Source organism: Dromaius novaehollandiae, chromosome 8 (genome assembly GCF_036370855.1).
Source record: "Dromaius novaehollandiae isolate bDroNov1 chromosome 8, bDroNov1.hap1, whole genome shotgun sequence".
Taxonomy (NCBI): domain Eukaryota; kingdom Metazoa; phylum Chordata; class Aves; order Casuariiformes; family Dromaiidae; genus Dromaius; species Dromaius novaehollandiae.
The window spans coordinates 1,098,035-1,122,481 of record NC_088105.1 but is presented as its reverse complement, the minus strand read 5'-3'; positions in this window follow the sequence as shown (position 1 = coordinate 1,122,481).

Genomic DNA, 24,447 nt, shown 5'->3' with positions numbered 1-24,447 from the left:
AAATGATGTGGGTGTGAGGTGGGTGCATCGAACGTGACGTGGGCGTGACGTGGGAGTTTCGAACGTGACGTGGACGTGACGTGGTACTTTACATTTGACGTGGGTGTGACCTGGGTCAATGGAACGTGACGTGGGTGTGACGTGGGGGCTTCAAAAGTGAGGTGGGCGTCACGTGGGGGCATCGAACGTGACGTAGTTGTGACGTGGGGGCTTCGAACGTGACGTTGGTGTTTCGAACGTGACATGGGTGTGACATGGGTGCTTCGAATATGACATGGGCGTATCGTGGGGGCTTCGAACGGGACGTGGGTGTGACGTGGCCGAATCGATCGGGACGTGGGTGTGACGTGTGGGCTTCGAACGTGACGTGGGTGTGACATGGGGGCTTCGAACGTGACGTGGGTGTGACGTGGGTGTTTCGAACGTGACGTGGGCGTGACGTCGGTGCTTTGAATGTGACGTGGGTGTGACGTGCATGACTCGAACGTGACGTGGGCGTGACGTGGGGGATTCGAACGTGACGTGGGCGTGACGTGGGGGCTTCGAACGTCACGTGAGCGTCACGTGGGGGCATCGAGTTTGACATGGGCGTGACCTGGGTGATTGGAAGGTGACGTGGGCGTGACGTGGGTGATTCCAACGTGACGTGGGGCTTCGAACATGACGTAGGCGTGACGTGGGGGCTTCGAAAGTGACGTGGGCATGACGTGGGTGATTCGAAGGTGACATGGGTGTGACGTGGGGGCTTCGAACGTGACGTGGGCGTCACGTGGGGTCTTCGAAAGTGACGTGGGCATGACGTGGGTGATTGGAACGTGACGTGGGAGTGACGTGGGGGCTTCGAACGTGACATAAGGGTGACATGGGTGCTTAGAACGTGACGTGGGCGTGACGTGGGTGATTCCAACGTGACGTGGGGCTTCGAATGTGACGTGGGCGTGAGGTGGGTGATTGGAACGTGACGTGGGCGTGACGTCGGTACTTTGAAAGTGACGTGGGGGTGACCTGGCGGCTTTGAACGTGACGTAAGGGCGACATAGGTGCTTAGAACGTGACGTGGGCGTGACGTGGGTGATTCCAACGTGACGTGGGGGCTTCGAACGTGACATGGGCGTGACGTGGGTGTTTCGAACGTGACGTTGGTGTTTCGAACGTGACGTGGGCGTGACGTGGATGCTTCGAATGTGACGTTGGTGTTTCGAACGTGACATGGGTGTGACATGGGTGCTTCGAATGTGACGTGGGCGTAACGTGGGGGCATCGAACGTGACGTGGGCGTGACGTGGGGGCTTCAAGCGTGACCTGGGTGTGACGTGGGTGTTTCGAAGGTGACGTGGGCGTGACGTCGGTACTTTCAATGTGACGTGGGTGTGACCTGGGTCATTGGAACGTGACGTGGGAGTGACGTGGGGGCTTTGAATGTGACGTGGGTGTGACCTGGGGGCTTCGAACGTGACAAAAGGGTGACATGGGTGCTTAGAACGTGACGTGGGCGTGACGTGGGCGATTCCAACGTGACGTGGGGCTTCGAACGTGACGTGGGCGTGATGTGGGTGATTCGAATGTCACTTGGGCGTGACGTGGGGGCTTCGAACGTCACGTGGGCGTGACCTGGGTGATTGGAACGTGACGTGGACGTGACGTGGGTGGTTTCAACGTGACGTGAGCGTCACGTGGGGTCCTCGAACGTGACTTGGGCTTCACGTGGGGTCTTCGAAAGTGACGTGGGCATGACGTGGGTGATTCGAAGGTGACGTGGGTGTGACGTGGGGGCTTCGAACGTGACGTGGGCGTGACGTCGGAACTTTGAATGTGACGTGGGTGTGACCTGGGTCATTGGAACGTGACGTGGGAGTGACGTGGGGGCTTCAAATGTGACGTAAGGGTTACATGGGTGCTTAGAACGTGACGTGGGCGTCACGTGGGTGATTCCAACGTGACGTGGGGCTTCGAACGTGACGTGGGTGTGACGTGGGGGCTTCGAACGTGACGTAAGGGTGACATGGGCGCTTAGAACCTGACGTGGGCGTGACGTGGGTGATTCGAATATGACGTGGGAGTGACGTGGGTGATTCGAAGGTGACGTCGGTGTGACGTGGGTGTTTCGGACGTGACGTGGGCGTGACGTGGGTGATTCGAATATGACGTGGGCGTGACGTGGATGCTTCGAATGTGACGTTGGTGTTTCGAACGTGACGTAAGGGTGACGTGGGTGCTTCGAACGTGACGTGGGCGTGTCATAGGCGCTTTGATCATGACGTGGGCGTGCCGTGTGTGGTTTCAACGTGACGTGGGTGTCACGTGGGGCATCGAACGTGACGTGGACGTGACGTCGGTACTTTCAATTTGAGGTTGCTGTGACCTGGGTCATTCGAACGTGACGTACATGTGACGTGGGTGATTCCAACGTGACGTGGGGCTTCGAACATGACGTGGGTGTGACCTGGGTGATTGGAACGTGACGTGGGTGTGACGTGGGGTCTTCGAACGTGACGTGGGTGTGACGTGGGTGTTTCGAACCTGACGTTGGTGTTTCGAACTTGACTTCGGTGTGACGTGGGTGCTTCGGACGTGACGTGGGCGTAACGTGGGGGCTTCGAGCATGACGCGGGAGTGACGTGGATGCTTCGAATGTGACGTTGGTGTTTCGAACGTGACATGGGTGTGACGTGGGTGCTTCGAACGTGACGTGGGCGTCACGTGGGGGCTTCGAACATGACGTGGATGTGAGGTGGGTGCATCGAACGTGACGTGGGCGTGACGTGGGAGTTTCGAACGTGACGTGGACGTGACGTGGTACTTTACATTTGACGTGGGTGTGACCTGGGTCAATGGAACGTGACGTGGGTGTGACGTGGGGGCTTCGAATGTGACGTGGGCGTGACGTGGGGTCTTCGAACGTGACGTGAGTGCCACGTGGGGGCATCGAATTTGACGTGGGCGTGACCTGGTTGATTGGAACGTGAAGTGGGTGTGACGTGGGGCTTCGAATGTGACGTGGGTGTGACGTGGGTTATTCGAACGTGATGTACGTGTGACGTGTGGGCTTCGAACGTGACGTGGGTTTTTCAAAACCAACGTGGGTGTGACGTGGGGTATCGAACGTGACGTAGGTGTTTCCAAACTGACGTGGGTGTGACGTCAGTACGTTGAATGTGACGTGGGTGTGACGTGCATGATTCGATCGTGAGGTGGGTGTTTTAAATCTGAGCTGGGCGTATCGTGGGTCATTCGAACGTGACATAGGTGTGACGTGGGGGCATCGAACGTGACCTGGGCGTGACGTGGATGTTTCGAATGTGACGTTGGTGTTTCGAACGTGACATGCGTGTGACGTGGGTGCTTTGAATGTGACGTGGGCGTAACGTGGGTGCTTCGAACGTGACGTGGGTGTGACGTGGGGTCTTCGAAGTTGACGTGGGCCAGACCTGGGTGATGCGAACGTGACGTGGGTGTGACGTGGGGGCATCGAACGTGACGTGGGCGTGACGTAGGGGCTTCAAAAGTGACGTGGGCGTCACGTGGGGGCATCAAACGTGACGTAGGTGTGACGTGGGGGCTTCCAATGTGACGTTGGTGTTTCGAACGTGACATGGGTGTGACATGGGTGCTTCGAATATGACATGGGCGTATCGTGGGGGCTTTGAACGGGACGTGGGTGTGACGTGTGGGCTTCGAACGTGACGTGGGTGTGACATGGGGGCTTCGAACGTGACGTCGGTGTGACGTGGGGGCTTCGAACGTGACGTGGGCGTGACGTCGGTGCTTTGAATGTGACGTGGGTGTGACGTGCATGACTCGAACGTGACGTGGGCGTGACGTGGGCGATTCCAACGTGACGTGGGGCTTCGAACGTGACGTGGGCGGGAGGTGGGTGATTCGAATGTCACTTGGGCGTGACGTGGGGGCTTCGAACGTCACGTGGGCGTGACGTGGGGGCTTCGATGTTGACGTGAGCGTCACGTGGGAGTTTCGATCATGACGTGGGCGTGACGTGTGTGGTTTCAACGTGACGTGGGTGTCACGTGGGGCATCGAACGTGACGTGGACGTGACGTCGGTACTTTCAATTTGAGGTTGCTGTGACCTGGGTCATTCGAACGTGACGTGGGTGTGACGTGGGTGATTCCAACGTGACGTGGGGCTTCGAACGTGACGTGGGAGTGACGTGGGTGATTCCAACGTGACGTGGGGCTTCGAACGTGACGTGGGCGTGACGTGGGTGATTCGAATGTGACGTGGACGTGACGTGGGGTCTTCGACCGTGACGTGAGCGCCACGTGGAGGCATCGAATTTGACGTGGGCGTGACCTGGGTGATTGGAACGTGAAGTGGGTGTGACGTGGGTGCTTCGAACGTGACGTGGGTGTGACGTGGGTGCTGCGAACGTGACGTGGGCGTCACGTGGGGGCTTCGAACATGACGTGGATGTGAGGTGGGTGCTTCGGACGTGACGTGGGCATGACGTGGGGGCTTCGAAAATGATGTGGGTGTGAGGTGGGTGCATCGAACGTGACGTGGGCGTGACGTGGGAGTTTCGAACGTGACGTGGACGTGACGTGGTACTTTACATTTGACGTGGGTGTGACCTGGGTCAATGGAACGTGACGTGGGTGTGACGTGGGGGCTTCAAAAGTGAGGTGGGCGTCACGTGGGGGCATCGAACGTGACGTAGTTGTGACGTGGGGGCTTCGAACGTGACGTTGGTGTTTCGAACGTGACATGGGTGTGACATGGGTGCTTCGAATATGACATGGGCGTATCGTGGGGGCTTCGAACGGGACGTGGGTGTGACGTGGCCGAATCGATCGGGACGTGGGTGTGACGTGTGGGCTTCGAACGTGACGTGGGTGTGACATGGGGGCTTCGAACGTGACGTGGGTGTGACGTGGGTGTTTCGAACGTGACGTGGGCGTGACGTCGGTGCTTTGAATGTGACGTGGGTGTGACGTGCATGACTCGAACGTGACGTGGGCGTGACGTGGGGGATTCGAACGTGACGTGGGCGTGACGTGGGGGCTTCGAACGTCACGTGAGCGTCACGTGGGGGCATCGAGTTTGACATGGGCGTGACCTGGGTGATTGGAAGGTGACGTGGGCGTGACGTGGGTGATTCCAACGTGACGTGGGGCTTCGAACATGACGTAGGCGTGACGTGGGGGCTTCGAAAGTGACGTGGGCATGACGTGGGTGATTCGAAGGTGACATGGGTGTGACGTGGGGGCTTCGAACGTGACGTGGGCGTCACGTGGGGTCTTCGAAAGTGACGTGGGCATGACGTGGGTGATTGGAACGTGACGTGGGAGTGACGTGGGGGCTTCGAACGTGACATAAGGGTGACATGGGTGCTTAGAACGTGACGTGGGCGTGACGTGGGTGATTCCAACGTGACGTGGGGCTTCGAATGTGACGTGGGCGTGAGGTGGGTGATTGGAACGTGACGTGGGCGTGACGTCGGTACTTTGAAAGTGACGTGGGGGTGACCTGGCGGCTTTGAACGTGACGTAAGGGCGACATAGGTGCTTAGAACGTGACGTGGGCGTGACGTGGGTGATTCCAACGTGACGTGGGGGCTTCGAACGTGACATGGGCGTGACGTGGGTGTTTCGAACGTGACGTTGGTGTTTCGAACGTGACGTGGGCGTGACGTGGATGCTTCGAATGTGACGTTGGTGTTTCGAACGTGACATGGGTGTGACATGGGTGCTTCGAATGTGACGTGGGCGTAACGTGGGGGCATCGAACGTGACGTGGGCGTGACGTGGGGGCTTCAAGCGTGACCTGGGTGTGACGTGGGTGTTTCGAAGGTGACGTGGGCGTGACGTCGGTACTTTCAATGTGACGTGGGTGTGACCTGGGTCATTGGAACGTGACGTGGGAGTGACGTGGGGGCTTTGAATGTGACGTGGGTGTGACCTGGGGGCTTCGAACGTGACAAAAGGGTGACATGGGTGCTTAGAACGTGACGTGGGCGTGACGTGGGCGATTCCAACGTGACGTGGGGCTTCGAACGTGACGTGGGCGTGATGTGGGTGATTCGAATGTCACTTGGGCGTGACGTGGGGGCTTCGAACGTCACGTGGGCGTGACCTGGGTGATTGGAACGTGACGTGGACGTGACGTGGGTGGTTTCAACGTGACGTGAGCGTCACGTGGGGTCCTCGAACGTGACTTGGGCTTCACGTGGGGTCTTCGAAAGTGACGTGGGCATGACGTGGGTGATTCGAAGGTGACGTGGGTGTGACGTGGGGGCTTCGAACGTGACGTGGGCGTGACGTCGGAACTTTGAATGTGACGTGGGTGTGACCTGGGTCATTGGAACGTGACGTGGGAGTGACGTGGGGGCTTCAAATGTGACGTAAGGGTTACATGGGTGCTTAGAACGTGACGTGGGCGTCACGTGGGTGATTCCAACGTGACGTGGGGCTTCGAACGTGACGTGGGTGTGACGTGGGGGCTTCGAACGTGACGTAAGGGTGACATGGGCGCTTAGAACCTGACGTGGGCGTGACGTGGGTGATTCGAATATGACGTGGGAGTGACGTGGGTGATTCGAAGGTGACGTCGGTGTGACGTGGGTGTTTCGGACGTGACGTGGGCGTGACGTGGGTGATTCGAATATGACGTGGGCGTGACGTGGATGCTTCGAATGTGACGTTGGTGTTTCGAACGTGACGTAAGGGTGACGTGGGTGCTTCGAACGTGACGTGGGCGTGTCATAGGCGCTTCGATCATGACGTGGGCGTGCCGTGTGTGGTTTCAACGTGACGTGGGTGTCACGTGGGGCATCGAACGTGACGTGGACGTGACGTCGGTACTTTCAATTTGAGGTTGCTGTGACCTGGGTCATTCGAACGTGACGTACATGTGACGTGGGTGATTCCAACGTGACGTGGGGCTTCGAACGTGACGTGGGTGTGACCTGGGTGATTGGAACGTGACGTGGGTGTGACGTGGGGGCTTCGAACGTGACGTGGGTGTGACGTGGGTGTTTCGAACCTGACGTTGGTGTTTCGAACTTGACTTCGGTGTGACGTGGGTGCTTCGGACGTGACGTGGGCGTAACGTGGGGGCTTCGAACATGACGCGGGAGTGACGTGGATGCTTCGAATGTGACGTTGGTGTTTCGAACGTGACATGGGTGTGACCTGGGTCAATCGAACGTGACGTGGGCGTCACGTGGGGGCTTCGAACATGACGTGGATGTGAGGTGGGTGCATCGAACGTGACGTGGGCGTGACGTGGGAGTTTCGAACGTGACGTGGACGTGACGTGGTACTTTACATTTGACGTGGGTGTGACCTGGGTCAATGGAACGTGACGTGGGTGTGACGTGGGGGCTTCGAATGTGACGTGGGCGTGACGTGGGGTCTTCGAACGTGACGTGAGTGCCACGTGGGGGCATCGAATTTGACGTGGGCGTGACCTGGTTGATTGGAACGTGAAGTGGGTGTGACGTGGGGCTTCGAATGTGACGTGGGTGTGACGTGGGTCATTCGAACGTGATGTACGTGTGACGTGTGGGCTTCGAACGTGACGTGGGTTTTTCAAAACCAACGTGGGTGTGACGTGGGGTATCGAACGTGACGTAGGTGTTTCCAAACTGACGTGGGTGTGACGTCAGTACGTTGAATGTGACGTGGGTGTGACGTGCATGATTCGATCGTGAGGTGGGTGTTTTAAATCTGAGCTGGCCGTATCGTGGGTCATTCGAACGTGACATAGGTGTGACGTGGGGGCATCGAACGTGACCTGGGCGTGACGTGGATGTTTCGAATGTGACGTTGGTGTTTCGAACGTGACATGCGTGTGACGTGGGTGCTTTGAATGTGACGTGGGCGTAACGTGGGTGCTTCGAACGTGACGTGGGTGTGACGTCGGTACTTTGAATGTGCCGTGGGTGTGACGTGCATGACTCGAACGTGACGTGGGCGTGACGTGGGGGCTTCGAAGTTGACGTGGGCCAGACCTGGGTGATGCGAACGTGACGTGGGTGTGACGTGGGGGCATCGAACGTGACGTGGGCGTGACGTAGGGGCTTCAAAAGTGACGTGGGCGTCACGTGGGGGCATCAAACGTGACGTAGGTGTGACGTGGGGGCTTCGAATGTGACGTTGGTGTTTCGAACGTGACATGGGTGTGACATGGGTGCTTCGAATATGACATGGGCATATAGTGGGGGCTTTGAACGGGACGTGGGTGTGACGTGTGGGCTTCGAACGTGACGTGGGTGTGACATGGGGGCTTCGAACGTGACGTCGGTGTGACGTGGGGGCTTCGAACGTGACGTGGGCGTGACGTCGGTGCTTTGAATGTGACGTGGGTGTGACGTGCATGACTCGAACGTGACGTGGGCGTGACGTGGGGGCTTCGAACGTGACGTGGGTGTCACGTGGGGGCATCGAACGTGACGTGGGCATGACGTGGGTGATTCGAAGGTGACGTGGGCGTGACGTGGGGGCATCGAACGTGACCTGGGTGTGAATTGGGTGTTTCGAACGTGACGTGGGCGTGACGTCGGTACTTTGAATGTGACGTGGGTGTGGCCTGGGTCATTGGAACGTGACGTGGGAGTGACGCGGGGGCTTCGAACGTGACAAAAGGGTGACATGGGTGCTTAGAACGTGACGTGGGCGTGACGTGGGCGATTCCAACGTGACGTGGGGCTTCGAACGTGACGTGGGCGTGATGTGGGTGATTCGAATGTCACTTGGGCGTGACGTGGGGGCTTCGAACGTCACGTGGGCGTGACGTGGGGGCTTCGATGTCGACGTGGGCGTCACGTGGGAGTTTCGATCATGACGTGGGCGTGACGTGTGTGGTTTCAACGTGACGTGGGTGTCACGTGGGGCATCGAACGTGACGTGGACGTGACGTCGGTACTTTGAATGTGACGTGGGTGTGACCTGGGTGTTTCGAACGTGACGTACATGTGACGTGGGTGATTCCAACGTGACGTGGGGCTTCGAACGTGACGTGGGAGTGACGTGGGTGATTCCAACGTGACGTGGGGCTTCGAACGTGACGTGGGCGTGACGTGGGTGATTCGAATGTGACGTGGACGTGACGTGGGGTCTTCGACCGTGACGTGAGCGCCACGTGGAGGCATCGAATTTGACGTGGGCGTGACCTGGGTGATTGGAACGTGAAGTGGGTGTGACGTGGGGGCTTCGAACGTGACGTGGGTGTGACGTGGGTGTTTCGAACGTGACGTTGGTGTTTCGAACGTGACGTGGGTGTGACGTGGGTGCTGCGAACGTGACGTGGGCGTCACGTGGGGGCTTCGAACATGACGTGGATGTGAGGTGGGTGCTTCGGACGTGACGTGGGCATGACGTGGGGGCTTCGAAAATGATGTGGGTGTGAGGTGGGTGCATCGAACGTGACGTGGGCGTGACGTGGGAGTTTCGAACGTGACGTGGACGTGACGTGGTACTTTACATTTGACGTGGGTGTGACCTGGGTCAATGGAACGTGACGTGGGTGTGACGTGGGGGCTTCAAAAGTGAGGTGGGCGTCACGTGGGGGCATCGAACGTGACGTAGGTGTGACGTGGGGGCTTCGAACGTGACGTTGGTGTTTCGAACGTGACATGGGTGTGACATGGGTGCTTCGAATATGACATGGGCGTATCGTGGGGGCTTCGAACGGGACGTGGGTGTGACGTGGCCGAATCGATCGGGACGTGGGTGTGACGTGTGGGCTTCGAACGTGACGTGGGTGTGACATGGGGGCTTCGAACGTGACGTGGGTGTGACGTGGGTGTTTCGAACGTGACGTGGGCGTGACGTGGGGGCTTCGAACGTCACGTGAGCGTCACGTGGGGGCATCGAGTTTGACATGGGCGTGACCTGGGTGATTGGAAGGTGACGTGGGCGTGACGTGGGTGATTCCAACGTGACGTGGGGCTTCGAACATGACGTAGGCGTGACGTCGGGGCTTCGAAAGTGACGTGGGCATGACGTGGGTGATTCGAAGGTGACATGGGTGTGACGTGGGGGCTTCGAACGTGACGTGGGCGTCACGTGGGGTCTTCGAAAGTGACGTGGGCATGACGTGGGTGATTGGAAAGTGACGTGGGAGTGACGTGGGGGCTTCGAACGTGACATAAGGGTGACATGGGTGCTTAGAACGTGACGTGGACGTGACGTGGGTGATTCCAACGTGACGTAGGGGCTTCGAACGTGACATGGGCGTGACGTGGGTGTTTCGAACGTGACGTTGGTGTTTCGAACGTGACGTGGGTGTGACGTGGGGGCTTTGAACGTGACGTGGGCATGACGTGGGTGATTCGAAAGTGACGTGGGCGTCACGTGGGAGTTTCGATCATGACGTGGGCGTGACGTGTGTGGTTTCAACGTGACGTGGGTGTCACGTGGGGCATCGAACGTGACGTGGACGTGACGTCGGTACTTTCAATTTGAGGTTGGTGTGACCTGGGTCATTCGAACGTGACGTACATGTGACGTGTGTGATTCCAACGTGACGTGGGGCTTCGAACGTGACGTGGGAGTGACGTGGGTGATTCCAACGTGACGTGGGGCTTCGAACGTGACGTGGGCGTGACGTGGGTGATTCGAATGTGACGTGGGCGTGACGTGGGTCATTCGAACATGACGTAGGTGTGACGTGGGGGCTTCGAACGTGACGTGGGCGTGACGTGGATGCTTCGAATGTGACGTGGGCGTAACGTGGGGGCTTCGAACCTGACGTGGGTGTGACGTGGGGGCTTCGAAAGTGACGTGGGTGTGACGTGGGTCATTTGAACGTGACGTGGGCGTGACGTGGGTGATACCAACGTGACGTGGGGCTTTGAACGTACGTGGGCGTGACGTGGGTGATTCGAATGTGACGTGGGCGTGACGTGGGGGCTTCGAACGCCACGGAGCTTCATGTGGGGGCATCGAACGTGACGTGGGCGTGACGTGGGGGCTTCAAGCGTGACCTGGGTGTGACGTGGGTGTTTCGAAGGTGACGTGGGCGTGACGTCGGTACTTTCAATGTGACGTGGGTGTGACCTGGGTCATTGGAACGTGACGTGGGAGTGACGTGGGGGCTTTGAATGTGACGTGGGTGTGACCTGGGGGCTTCGAACGTGACAAAAGGGTGACATGGGTGCTTAGAACGTGACGTGGGCGTGACGTGGGCGATTCCAACGTGACGTGGGGCTTCGAACGTGACGTGGGCGTGATGTGGGTGATTCGAATGTCACTTGGGCGTGACGTGGGGGCTTCGAACGTCACGTGGGCGTGACCTGGGTGATTGGAACGTGACGTGGACGTGACGTGGGTGGTTTCAACGTGACGTGAGCGTCACGTGGGGTCCTCGAACGTGACATGGGCGTCACGTGGGGTCTTCGAAAGTGACGTGGGCATGACGTGGGTGATTCGAAGGTGACGTTGGTGTGACGTGGGGGCTTCGAGCGTGACGTGGGCGTGACGGCGGTACTTTGAAAGTGACGTGGGTGTGACCTGGGTGATTGGAACGTGACGTGGGAGTGACGTGGGGGCTTCAAATGTGACGTAAGGGTTACATGGGTGCTTAGAACGTGACGTGGGCGTCACGTGGGTGATTCCAACATGATGTGGGGCTTCGAACGTGACGTGGGTGTGACGTGGGGGCTTCGAACGTGACGTAAGGGTGACATGGGCGCTTAGAACCTGACGTGGGCGTGACGTGGGTGATTCGAATATGACGTGGGAGTGACGTGGGTGATTCGAAGGTGACGTCGGTGTGACGTGGGTGTTTCGGACGTGACGTGGGCGTGACGTGGGTGATTCGAATATGACGTGGGCGTGACGTGGATGCTTCGAATGTGACGTTGGTGTTTCGAACGTGACGTAATGTGACGTGGGTGCTTCAAATGTGACGTGGGCGTGTCATAGGCGCTTCGATCATGACGTGGGCGTGACGTGTGTGGTTTCAACGTGACGTGGGTGTCACGTGGGGCATCGAACGTGACGTGGACGTGACGTCGGTACTTTCAATTTGAGGTTGGTGTGACCTGGGTCATTCGAACGTGACGTACATGTGACGTGGGTGATTCCAACGTGACGTGGGGCTTCGAACGTGACGTGGGTGTGACCTGGGTGATTGGAACGTGACGTGGGTGTGACGTGGGGGCTTCGAACCTGACGTTGGTGTTTCGAACTTGACTTCGGTGTGACGTGGGTGCTTCGGACGTGACGTGGGCGTAACGTGGGGGCTTCGAACATGACGCGGGAGTGACGTGGATGCTTCGAATGTGACGTTGGTGTTTCGAACGTGACATGGGTGTGACGTGGGTGCTTCGAACGTGACGTGGGCGTCACGTGGGGGCTTCGAACATGACGTGGATGTGAGGTGGGTGCATCGAACGTGACGTGGGCGTGACGTGGGAGTTTCGAACGTGACGTGGACGTGACGTGGTACTTTACATTTGACGTGGGTGTGACCTGGGTCAATGGAACGTGACGTGGGTGTGACGTGGGGGCTTCGAATGTGACGTGGGCGTGACGTGGGGTCTTCGAACGTGACGTGAGTGCCACGTGGGGGCATCGAATTTGACGTGGGCGTGACCTGGTTGATTGGAACGTGAAGTGGGTGTGACGTGGGGCTTCGAATGTGACGTGGGTGTGACGTGGGTCATTCGAACGTGATGTACGTGTGACGTGTGGGCTTCGAACGTGACGTGGGTTTTTCAAAACCAACGTGGGTGTGACGTGGGGTATCGAACGTGACGTAGGTGTTTCCAAACTGACGTGGGTGTGACGTCAGTACGTTGAATGTGACGTGGGTGTGACGTGCATGATTCGATCGTGAGGTGGGTGTTTTAAATCTGAGCTGGCCGTATCGTGGGTCATTCGAACGTGACATAGGTGTGACGTGGGGGCATCGAACGTGACATGGGCGTGACGTGGATGTTTCGAATGTGACGTTGGTGTTTCGAACGTGACATGCGTGTGACGTGGGTGCTTTGAATGTGACGTGGGCGTAACGTGGGGGCTTCGAACGTGACGTAAGGGTGACATGGGCGCTTAGAACCTGACGTGGGCGTGACGTGGGTGATTCGAATATGACGTGGGAGTGACGTGGGTGATTCGAAGGTGACGTCGGTGTGACGTGGGTGTTTCGGACGTGACGTGGGCGTGACGTGGGTGATTCGAATATGACGTGGACGTGACGTGGATGCTTCGAATGTGACGTTGGTGTTTCGAACGTGACGTAAGGGTGACGTGGGTGCTTCGAACGTGACGTGGGCGTGTCATAGGCGCTTCGATCATGACGTGGGCGTGACGTGTGTGGTTTCAACGTGACGTGGGTGTCACGTGGGGCATCGAACGTGACGTGGACGTGACGTCGGTACTTTCAATTTGAGGTTGGTGTGACCTGGGTCATTCGAACGTGACGTACATATGACGTGGGTGATTCCAACGTGACGTGGGGCTTCGAACGTGACGTGGGTGTGACCTGGGTGATTGGAACGTGACGTGGGTGTGACGTGGGGGCTTCGAACCTGACGTTGGTGTTTCGAACTTGACTTCGGTGTGACGTGGGTGCTTCGGACGTGACGTGGGCGTAACGTGGGGGCTTCGAACATGACGTGGATGTGAGGTGGGTGCATCGAACGTGACGTGGGCGTGACGTGGGAGTTTCGAACGTGGCGTGGACGTGACGTGGTACTTTACATTTGACGTGGGTGTGACCTGGGTCAATGGAACGTGACGTGGGTGTGACGTGGGGGCTTCGAATGTGACGTGGGCGTGACGTGGGGTCTTCGAACGTGACGTGAGTGCCACGTGGGGGCATCGAATTTGACGTGGGCGTGACCTGGTTGATTGGAACGTGAAGTGGGTGTGACGTGGGGCTTCGAATGTGACGTGGGTGTGACGTGGGTCATTCGAACGTGATGTACGTGTGACGTGTGGGCTTCGAACGTGACGTGGGTTTTTCAAAACCAACGTGGGTGTGACGTGTGGTATCGAACGTGACGTAGGTGTTTCCAAACTGACGTGGGTGTGACGTCAGTACGTTGAATGTGACGTGGGTGTGACGTGCATGATTCGATCGTGAGGTGGGTGTTTTAAATCTGAGCTGGGCGTATCGTGGGTCATTCGAACGTGACATAGGTGTGACGTGGGGGCATCGAACGTGACCTGGGCGTGACGTGGATGTTTCGAATGTGACGTTGGTGTTTCGAACGTGACATGCGTGTGACGTGGGTGCTTTGAATGTGACGTGGGCGTAACGTGGGGGCTTCGAACGTGACGTGGGTGTGACGTCGGTACTTTGAATGTGCCGTGGGTGTGACGTGCATGACTCGAACGTGACGTGGGCGTGACGTGGGGGCTTCGAAGTTGACGTGGGCCAGACCTGGGTGATGCGAACGTGACGTGGGTGTGACGTGGGGGCATCGAACGTGACGTGGGCGTGACGTAGGGGCTTCAAAAGTGACGTGGGCGTCATGTGGGGGCATCAAACGTGACGTAGGTGTGACGTGGGGACTTCGAATGTGACGTTGGTGTTTCGAACGTGACATGGGTGTGACATGGGTGCTTCGAATATGACATGGGCGTATCGTGGGGGCTTTGAACGGGACGTGGGTGTGACGTGTGGGCTTCGAACGTGACGTGGGTGTGACATGGGGGCTTCGAACGTGACGTCGGTGTGACGTGGGGGCTTCGAACGTGACGTGGGCGTGACGTCGGTGCTTTGAATGTGACGTGGGTGTGACGTGCATGACTCGAACGTGACGTGGGCGTGACGTGGGGGCTTCGAAGGTGACGTGGGCGTGACGTGGGGGCTTCGAACGTGACCTGGGTGTGAATTGGGTGTTTCGAACGTGACGTGGGCGTGACGTCGGTACTTTGAATGTGACGTGGGTGTGACCTGGGTCATTGGAACGTGACGTGGGAGTGACGCGGGGGCTTCGAACGTGACAAAAGGGTGACATGGGTGCTTAGAACGTGACGTGGGCGTGACGTGGGCGATTCCAACGTGACGTGGGGCTTCGAACGTGACGTGGGCGGGAGGTGGGTGATTCGAATGTCACTTGGGCGTGACGTGGGGGCTTCGAACGTCACGTGGGCGTGACGTGGGGGCTTCGATGTTGACGTGGGCGTCACGTGGGAGTTTCGATCATGACGTGGGCGTGACGTGTGTGGTTTCAACGTGACGTGGGTGTCACGTGGGGCATCGAACGTGACGTGGACGTGACGTCGGTACTTTCAATTTGAGGTTGCTGTGACCTGGGTCATTCGAACGTGACGTACATGTGACGTGGGTGATTCCAACGTGACGTGGGGCTTCGAACGTGACGTGGGAGTGACGTGGGTGATTCCAACGTGACGTGGGGCTTCGAACGTGACGTGGGCGTGACGTGGGTGATTCGAATGTGACGTGGACGTGACGTGGGGTCTTCGACCGTGACGTGAGCGCCACGTGGAGGCATCGAAGTTGACGTGGGCGTGACCTGGGTGATTGGAACGTGAAGTGGGTGTGACGTGGGGGCTTCGAACGTGACGTGGGTGTGACGTGGGTGATTGGAACGTGACGTTGGTGTTTCGAACGTGACGTGGGTGTGACGTGGGTGCTTCGGACGTGACGTGGGCGTCACGTGGGGGCTTCGAACATGACGTGGATGTGAGGTGGGTGCTTCGGACGTGACGTGGGCATGACGTGGGGGCTTCGAAAATGATGTGGGTGTGACGTGGGTGCATCGAACGTGACGTAGGTGTGACGTGGGGGCTTCGAATGTGACGTTGGTGTTTCGAACGTGACATGGGTGTGACATGGGTGCTTCGAATATGACATGGGCGTATCGTGGGGGCTTCGAACGGGACGTGGGTGTGACGTGGCCGAATCGATCGGGACGTGGGTGTGACGTGTGGGCTTCGAACGTGACGTGGGTGTGACATGGGGGCTTCGAACGTGACGTGGGCGTGACGTGGGGGCATCGAACGTGACGTGGGCGTGACGTGGGGGCTTCGAACGTCACGTGAGCGTCACGTGGGGGCATCGAGTTTGACATGGGCGTGACCTGGGTGATTGGAACGTGACGTGGGCGTGACGTTTGTGATTCCAACGTGACGTGGGGCTTCGAACATGACGTAGGCGTGACGTGGGGGCTTCGAAAGTGACGTGGGCATGACGTGGGTGATTCGAAGGTGACATGGGTGTGACGTGGGGGCTTCGAACGTGACGTGGGCGTCACGTGGGGTCTTCGAAAGTGACGTGGGCATGACGTGGGTGATTGGAACGTGACGTGGGAGTGACGTGGGGGCTTCGAACGTGACATAAGGGTGACATGGGTGCTTAGAACGTGACGTGGGCGTGACGTGGGTGATTCCAACGTGACGTGGGGCTTCGAATGTGACGTGGGCGTGAGGTGGGTGATTGGAACGTGACGTGGGCGTGACGTCGGTACTTTGAAAGTGACGTGGGTGTGACCTGGCGGCTTTGAACGTGACGTAAGGGCGACATAGGTGCTTAGAACGTGACGTGGGCGTGACGTGGGTGATTCCAACGTGACGTGGGGCTTCGAACGTGACATGGGCGTGACGTGGGTGTTTCGAACGTGACGTTGGTGTTTCGAACGTGACGTGGGTGTGACGTGGGGGCTTCGAACGTGACGTGGGCATGACGTGGGTGATTCGAAAGTGACGTGGGCGTCACGTGGGAGTTTCGATCATGACGTGGGTGTGACGTGTGTGGTTTCAACGTGACGTGGGTGTCACGTGGGGCATCGAACGTGACGTGGACGTGACGTCGGTACTTTCAATTTGAGGTTGGTGTGACCTGGGTCATTCGAACGTGACGTACATGTGACGTGTGTGATTCCAACGTGACGTGGGGCTTCGAACGTGACGTGGGAGTGACGTGGGTGATTCCAACGTGACGTGGGGCTTCGAACGTGACGTGGGTGTGGCGTGGGTGATTCGAATGTGACGTGGGCGTGACGTGGGTCATTCGAACATGACGTAGGTGTGACGTGGGGGCTTCGAACGTGACGTGGGCGTGACGTGGATGCTTCGAATGTGACGTTGGTGTTTCGAACGTGACATGGGTGTGACATGGGTGCTTCGAATGTGACGTGGGCGTAACGTGGGGGCTTCGAACCTGACGTGGGTGTGACGTGGGGGCTTCGAAAGTGACGTGGGTGTGACGTGGGTCATTTGAACGTGACGTGGGCGTGACGTGGGTGATACCAACGTGACGTGGGGCTTTGAACGTACGTGGGCGTGACGTGGGTGATTCGAATGTGACGTGGGCGTGACGTGGGGGCTTCGAACGCCACGGAGCTTCACGTGGGGGCATCGAACGTGACGTGGGCGTGACGTGGGGGCTTCAAGCGTGACCTGGGTGTGACGTGGGTGTTTCAAAGGTGACGTGGGCGTGACGTCGGTACTTTCAATGTGACGTGGGTGTGACCTGGGTCATTGGAACGTGACGTGGGAGTGACGTGGGGGCTTTGAATGTGACGTGGGTGTGACCTGGGGGCTTCGAACGTGACAAAAGGGTGACATGGATGCTTAGAACGTGACGTGGGCGTGACGTGGGCGATTCCAACGTGACGTGGGGCTTCGAACGTGACGTGGGCGTGATGTGGGTGATTCGAATGTCACTTGGGCGTGACGTGGGGGCTTCGAACGTCACGTGGGCGTGACCTGGGTGATTGGAACGTGACGTGGACGTGACGTGGGTGGTTTCAACGTGACGTGAGCGTCACGTGGGGTCCTCGAACGTGACATGGGCGTCACGTGGGGTCTTCGAAAGTGACGTGGGCATGACGTGGGTGATTCGAAGGTGACGTGGGTGTGACGTGGGGGCTTCGAACGTGACGTGGGCGTGACGTCGGAACTTTGAATGTGACGTGGGTGTGACCTGGGTCATTGGAACGTGACGTGGGAGTGACGTGGGGGCTTCAAATGTGACGTAAGGGTTACATGGGTGCTTAGAACGTGACGTGGGCGTCACGTGGGTGATTCCAACGTGACGTGGGGCTTCGAACGTGACGTGGGTGTGACGTGGGGGCTTCGAACGTGACGTAAGGGTGACATGGGCGCTTAGAACCTGACGTGGGCGTGACGTGGGTGATTCGAATATGACGTGGGAGTGACGTGGGTGATTCGAAGGTGACGTCGGTGTGACGTGGGTGTTTCGGACGTGACGTGGGCGTGACGTGGGTGATTCGAATATGACGTGGGCGTGACGTGGATGCTTCGAATGTGACGTTGGTGTTTCGAACGTGACGTAAGGGTGACGTGGGTGCTTCGAACGTGACGTGGGCGTGTCATAGGCGCTTCGATCATGACGTGGGCGTGCCGTGTGTGGTTTCAACGTGACGTGGGTGTCACGTGGGGCATCGAACGTGACGTGGACGTGACGTCGGTACTTTCAATTTGAGGTTGGTGTGACCTGGGTCATTCGAACGTGACGTACATGTGACGTGGGTGATTCCAACGTGACGTGGGGCTTCGAACGTGACGTGGGTGTGACCTGGGTGATTGGAACGTGACGTGGGTGTGACGTGGGGGCTTCGAACGTGACGTGGGTGTGACGTGGGTGTTTCGAACCTGACGTTGGTGTTTCGAACTTGACTTCGGTGTGACGTGGGTGCTTCGGACGTGACGTGGGCGTAACGTGGGGGCTTCGAACATGACGCGGGAGTGACGTGGATGCTTCGAATGTGACGTTGGTGTTTCGAACGTGACATGGGTGTGACGTGGGTGCTTCGAACGTGACGTGGGCGTCACGTGGGGGCTTCGAACATGACGTGGATGTGAGGTGGGTGCATCGAACGTGACGTGGGCGTGACGTGGGAGTTTCGAACGTGACGTGGACGTGACGTGGTACTTTACATTTGACGTGGGTGTGACCTGGGTCAATGGAACGTGACGTGGGTGTGACGTGGGGGCTTCGAATGTGACGTGGGCGTGACGTGGGGTCTTCGAACGTGACGTGAGTGCCACGTGGGGGCATCGAATTTGACGTGGGCGTGACCTGGTTGATTGGAACGTGAAGTGGGTGTGACGTGGGGCTTCGAATGTGACGTGGGTGTGACGTGGGTCATTCGAACGTGATGTACGTGTGACGTGTGGGCTTCGAACGTGACGTGGGTTTTTCAAAACCAACGTGGGTGTGACGTGGGGTATCGAACGTGACGTAGGTGTTTCCAAACTGACGTGGGTGTGACGTCAGTACGTTGAATGTGACGTGGGTGTGACGTGCATGATTCGATCGTGAGGTGGGTGTTTTAAATCTGAGCTGGCCGTATCGTGGGTCATTCGAACGTGACATAGGTGTGACGTGGGGGCATCGAACGTGACCTGGGCGTGACGTGGATGTTTCGAATGTGACGTTGGTGTTTCGAACGTGACATGCGTGTGACGTGGGTGCTTTGAATGTGACGTGGGCGTAACGTGGGGGCTTCGAACGTGACGTGGGTGTGACGTCGGTACTTTGAATGTGCCGTGGGTGTGACGTGCATGACTCGAACGTGACGTGGGCGTGACGTGGGGGCTTCGAAGTTGACGTGGGCCAGACCTGGGTGATGCGAACGTGACGTGGGTGTGACGTGGGGGCATCGAACGTGACGTGGGCGTGACGTAGGGGCTTCAAAAGTGAGGTGGGCGTCACGTGGGGGCATCAAACGTGACGTAGGTGTGACGTGGGGGCTTCCAATGTGACGTTGGTGTTTCGAACGTGACATGGGTGTGACATGGGTGCTTCGAATATGACATGGGCATATCGTGGGGGCTTTGAACGGGACGTGGGTGTGACGTGTGGGCTTCGAACGTGACGTGGGTGTGACATGGGGGCTTCGAACGTGACGTCGGTGTGACGTGGGGGCTTCGAACGTGACGTGGGCGTGACGTCGGTGCTTTGAATGTGACGTGGGCGTGACGTGGGGGCTTCGAACGTGACGTGGGCGTGACGTGGGGGCTTCGAACGTGACGTGGGTGTCACGTGGGGGCATCGAACGTGACGTGGGCATGACGTGGGTGATTCGAAGGTGACGTGGGCGTGACGTGGGGGCATCGAACGTGACCTGGGTGTGAATTGGGTGTTTCGAACGTGACGTGGGCGTGACGTCGGTACTTTGAATGTGACGTGGGTGTGACCTGGGTCATTGGAACGTGACGTGGGAGTGACGTGGGGGCTTCGAACGTGACAAAAGGGTGACATGGGTGCTTAGAACGTGACGTGGGCGTGACGTGGGCGATTCCAACGTGACGTGGGGCTTCGAACGTGACGTGGGCGGGAGGTGGGTGATTCGAATGTCACTTGGGCGTGACGTGGGGGCTTCGAACGTCACGTGGGCGTGACGTGGGGGCTTCGATGTTGACGTGGGCGTCACGTGGGAGTTTCGATCATGACGTGGGCGTGACGTGTGTGGTTTCAACGTGACGTGGGTGTCACGTGGGGCATCGAACGTGACGTGGACGTGACGTCGGTACTTTGAATGTGACGTGGGTGTGACCTGGGTGTTTCGAACGTGACGTGGGTGTGACGTGGGTGATTCCAACGTGACGTGGGGCTTCGAACGTGACGTGGGAGTGACGTGGGTGATTCCAACGTGACGTGGGGCTTCGAACGTGACGTGGGCGTGACGTGGGTGATTCGAATGTGACGTGGACGTGACGTGGGGTCTTCGACCGTGACGTGAGCGCCACGTGGAGGCATCGAAGTTGACGTGGGCGTGACCTGGGTGATTGGAACGTGAAGTGGGTGTGACGTGGGGGCTTCGAACGTGACGTGGGTGTGACGTGGGTGTTTCGAACGTGACGTTGGTGTTTCGAACGTGACGTGGGTGTGACGTGGGTGCTGCGAACGTGACGTGGGCGTCACGTGGGGGCTTCGAACATGACGTGGATGTGAGGTGGGTGCTTCGGACGTGACGTGGGCATGACGTGGGGGCTTCGAAAATGATGTGGGTGTGAGGTGGGTGCATCGAACGTGACGTGGGCGTGACGTGGGGGCTTCGAACGTGACGTGGACGTGACGTGGTACTTTACATTTGACGTGGGTGTGACCTGGGTCAATGGAACGTGACGTGGGTGTGACGTGGGGGCTTCAAAAGTGAGGTGGGTGTGACGTGGGTGTTTCGAACGTGACGTGGGCGTGACGTCGGTGCTTTGAATGTGACGTGGGTGTGACGTGCATGACTCGAACGTGACGTGGGCGTGACGTGGGGGATTCGAACGTGACGTGGGCGTGACGTGGGGGCTTCGAACGTCACGTGAGCGTCACGTGGGGGCATCGAGTTTGACATGGGCGTGACCTGGGTGATTGGAAGGTGACGTGGGCGTGACGTGGGTGATTCCAACGTGACGTGGGGCTTCGAACATGACGTAGGCGTGACGTGGGGGCTTCGAAAGTGACGTGGGCATGACGTGGGTGATTCGAAGGTGACATGGGTGTGACGTGGGGGCTTCGAACGTGACGTGGGCGTCACGTGGGGTCTTCGAAAGTGACGTGGGCATGACGTGGGTGATTGGAACGTGACGTGGGAGTGACGTGGGGGCTTCGAACGTGACATAAGGGTGACATGGGTGCTTAGAACGTGACGTGGGCGTGACGTGGGTGATTCCAACGTGACGTGGGGCTTCGAATGTGACGTGGGCGTGACGTGGGTGATTCCAACGTGACGTGGGCGTGACGTCGGTACTTTGAAAGTGACGTGGGTGTGACCTGGCGGCTTTGAACGTGACGTAAGGGCGACATAGGTGCTTAGAACGTGACGTGGGCGTGACGTGGGTGATTCCAACGTGACGTGGGGGCTTCGAACGTGACATGGGCGTGACGTGGGTGTTTCGAACGTGACGTTGGTGTTTCGAACGTGACGTGGGCGTGACGTGGATGCTTCGAATGTGACGTTGGTGTTTCGAACGTGACATGGGTGTGACATGGGTGCTTCGAATGTGACGTGGGCGTAACGTGGGGGCATCGAACGTGACGTGGGCGTGACGTGGGGGCTTCAAGCGTGACCTGGGTGTGACGTGGGTGTTTCGAAGGTGACGTGGGCGTGACGTCGGTACTTTCAATGTGACGTGGGTGTGACCTGGGTCATTGGAACGTGACGTGGGAGTGACGTGGGGGCTTTGAATGTGACGTGGGTGTGACCTGGGGGCTTCGAACGTGACAAAAGGGTGACATGGGTGCTTAGAACGTGACGTGGGCGTGACGTGGGCGATTCCAACGTGACGTGGGGCTTCGAACGTGACGTGGGCGTGATGTGGGTGATTCGAATGTCACTTGGGCGTGACGTGGGGGCTTCGAACGTCACGTGGGCGTGACCTGGGTGATTGGAACGTGACGTGGACGTGACGTGGGTGGTTTCAACGTGACGTGAGCGTCACGTGGGGTCCTCGAACGTGACTTGGGCTTCACGTGGGGTCTTCGAAAGTGACGTGGGCATGACGTGGGTGATTCGAAGGTGACGTGGGTGTGACGTGGGGGCTTCGAACGTGACGTGGGCGTGACGTCGGAACTTTGAATGTGACGTGGGTGTGACCTGGGTCATTGGAACGTGACGTGGGAGTGACGTGGGGGCTTCAAATGTGACGTAAGGGTTACATGGGTGCTTAGAACGTGACGTGGGCGTCACGTGGGTGATTCCAACGTGACGTGGGGCTTCGAACGTGACGTGGGTGTGACGTGGGGGCTTCGAACGTGACGTAAGGGTGACATGGGCGCTTAGAACCTGACGTGGGCGTGACGTGGGTGATTCGAATATGACGTGGGAGTGACGTGGGTGATTCGAAGGTGACGTCGGTGTGACGTGGGTGTTTCGGACGTGACGTGGGCGTGACGTGGGTGATTCGAATATGACGTGGGCGTGACGTGGATGCTTCGAATGTGACGTTGGTGTTTCGAACGTGACGTAAGGGTGACGTGGGTGCTTCGAACGTGACGTGGGCGTGTCATAGGCGCTTCGATCATGACGTGGGCGTGACGTGTGTGGTTTCAACGTGACGTGGGTGTCACGTGGGGCATCGAACGTGACGTGGACGTGACGTCGGTACTTTCAATTTGAGGTTGGTGTGACCTGGGTCATTCGAACGTGACGTACATGTGACGTGGGTGATTCCAACGTGACGTGGGGCTTCGAACGTGACGTGGGTGTGACCTGGGTGATTGGAACGTGACGTGGGTGTGACGTGGGGTCTTCGAACGTGACGTGGGTGTGACGTGGGTGTTTCGAACCTGACGTTGGTGTTTCGAACTTGACTTCGGTGTGACGTGGGTGCTTCGGACGTGACGTGGGTGTGACGTGGGGTCTTCGAACGTGACGTGGGTGTGACGTGGGTGTTTCGAACCTGACGTTGGTGTTTCGAACTTGACTTCGGTGTGACGTGGGTGCTTCGGACGTGACGTGGGCGTAACGTGGGGGCTTCGAACATGACGCGGGAGTGACGTGGATGCTTCGAATGTGACGTTGGTGTTTCGAACGTGACATGGGTGTGACGTGGGTGCTTCGAACGTGACGTGGGCGTCACGTGGGGGCTTCGAACATGACGTGGATGTGAGGTGGGTGCATCGAACGTGACGTGGGCGTGACGTGGGAGTTTCGAACGTGACGTGGACGTGACGTGGTACTTTACATTTGACGTGGGTGTGACCTGGGTCAATGGAACGTGACGTGGGTGTGACGTGGGGGCTTCGAATGTGACGTGGGCGTGACGTGGGGTCTTCGAACGTGACGTGAGTGCCACGTGGGGGCATCGAATTTGACGTGGGCGTGACCTGGTTGATTGGAACGTGAAGTGGGTGTGACGTGGGGCTTCGAATGTGACGTGGGTGTGACGTGGGTCATTCGAACGTGATGTACGTGTGACGTGTGGGCTTCGAACGTGACGTGGGTTTTTCAAAACCAACGTGGGTGTGACGTGTGGTATCGAACGTGACGTAGGTGTTTCCAAACTGACGTGGGTGTGACGTCAGTACGTTGAATGTGACGTGGGTGTGACGTGCATGATTCGATCGTGAGGTGGGTGTTTTAAATCTGAGCTGGGCGTATCGTGGGTCATTCGAACGTGACATAGGTGTGACGTGGGGGCATCGAACGTGACCTGGGCGTGACGTGGATGTTTCGAATGTGACGTTGGTGTTTCGAACGTGACATGCGTGTGACGTGGGTGCTTTGAATGTGACGTGGGCGTAACGTGGGTGCTTCGAACGTGACGTGGGTGTGACGTCGGTACTTTGAATGTGCCGTGGGTGTGACGTGCATGACTCGAACGTGACGTGGGCGTGACGTGGGGTCTTCGAAGTTGACGTGGGCCAGACCTGGGTGATGCGAACGTGACGTGGGTGTGACGTGGGGGCATCGAACGTGACGTGGGCGTGACGTAGGGGCTTCAAAAGTGACGTGGGCGTCACGTGGGGGCATCAAACGTGACGTAGGTGTGACGTGGGGGCTTCGAATGTGACGTTGGTGTTTCGAACGTGACATGGGTGTGACATG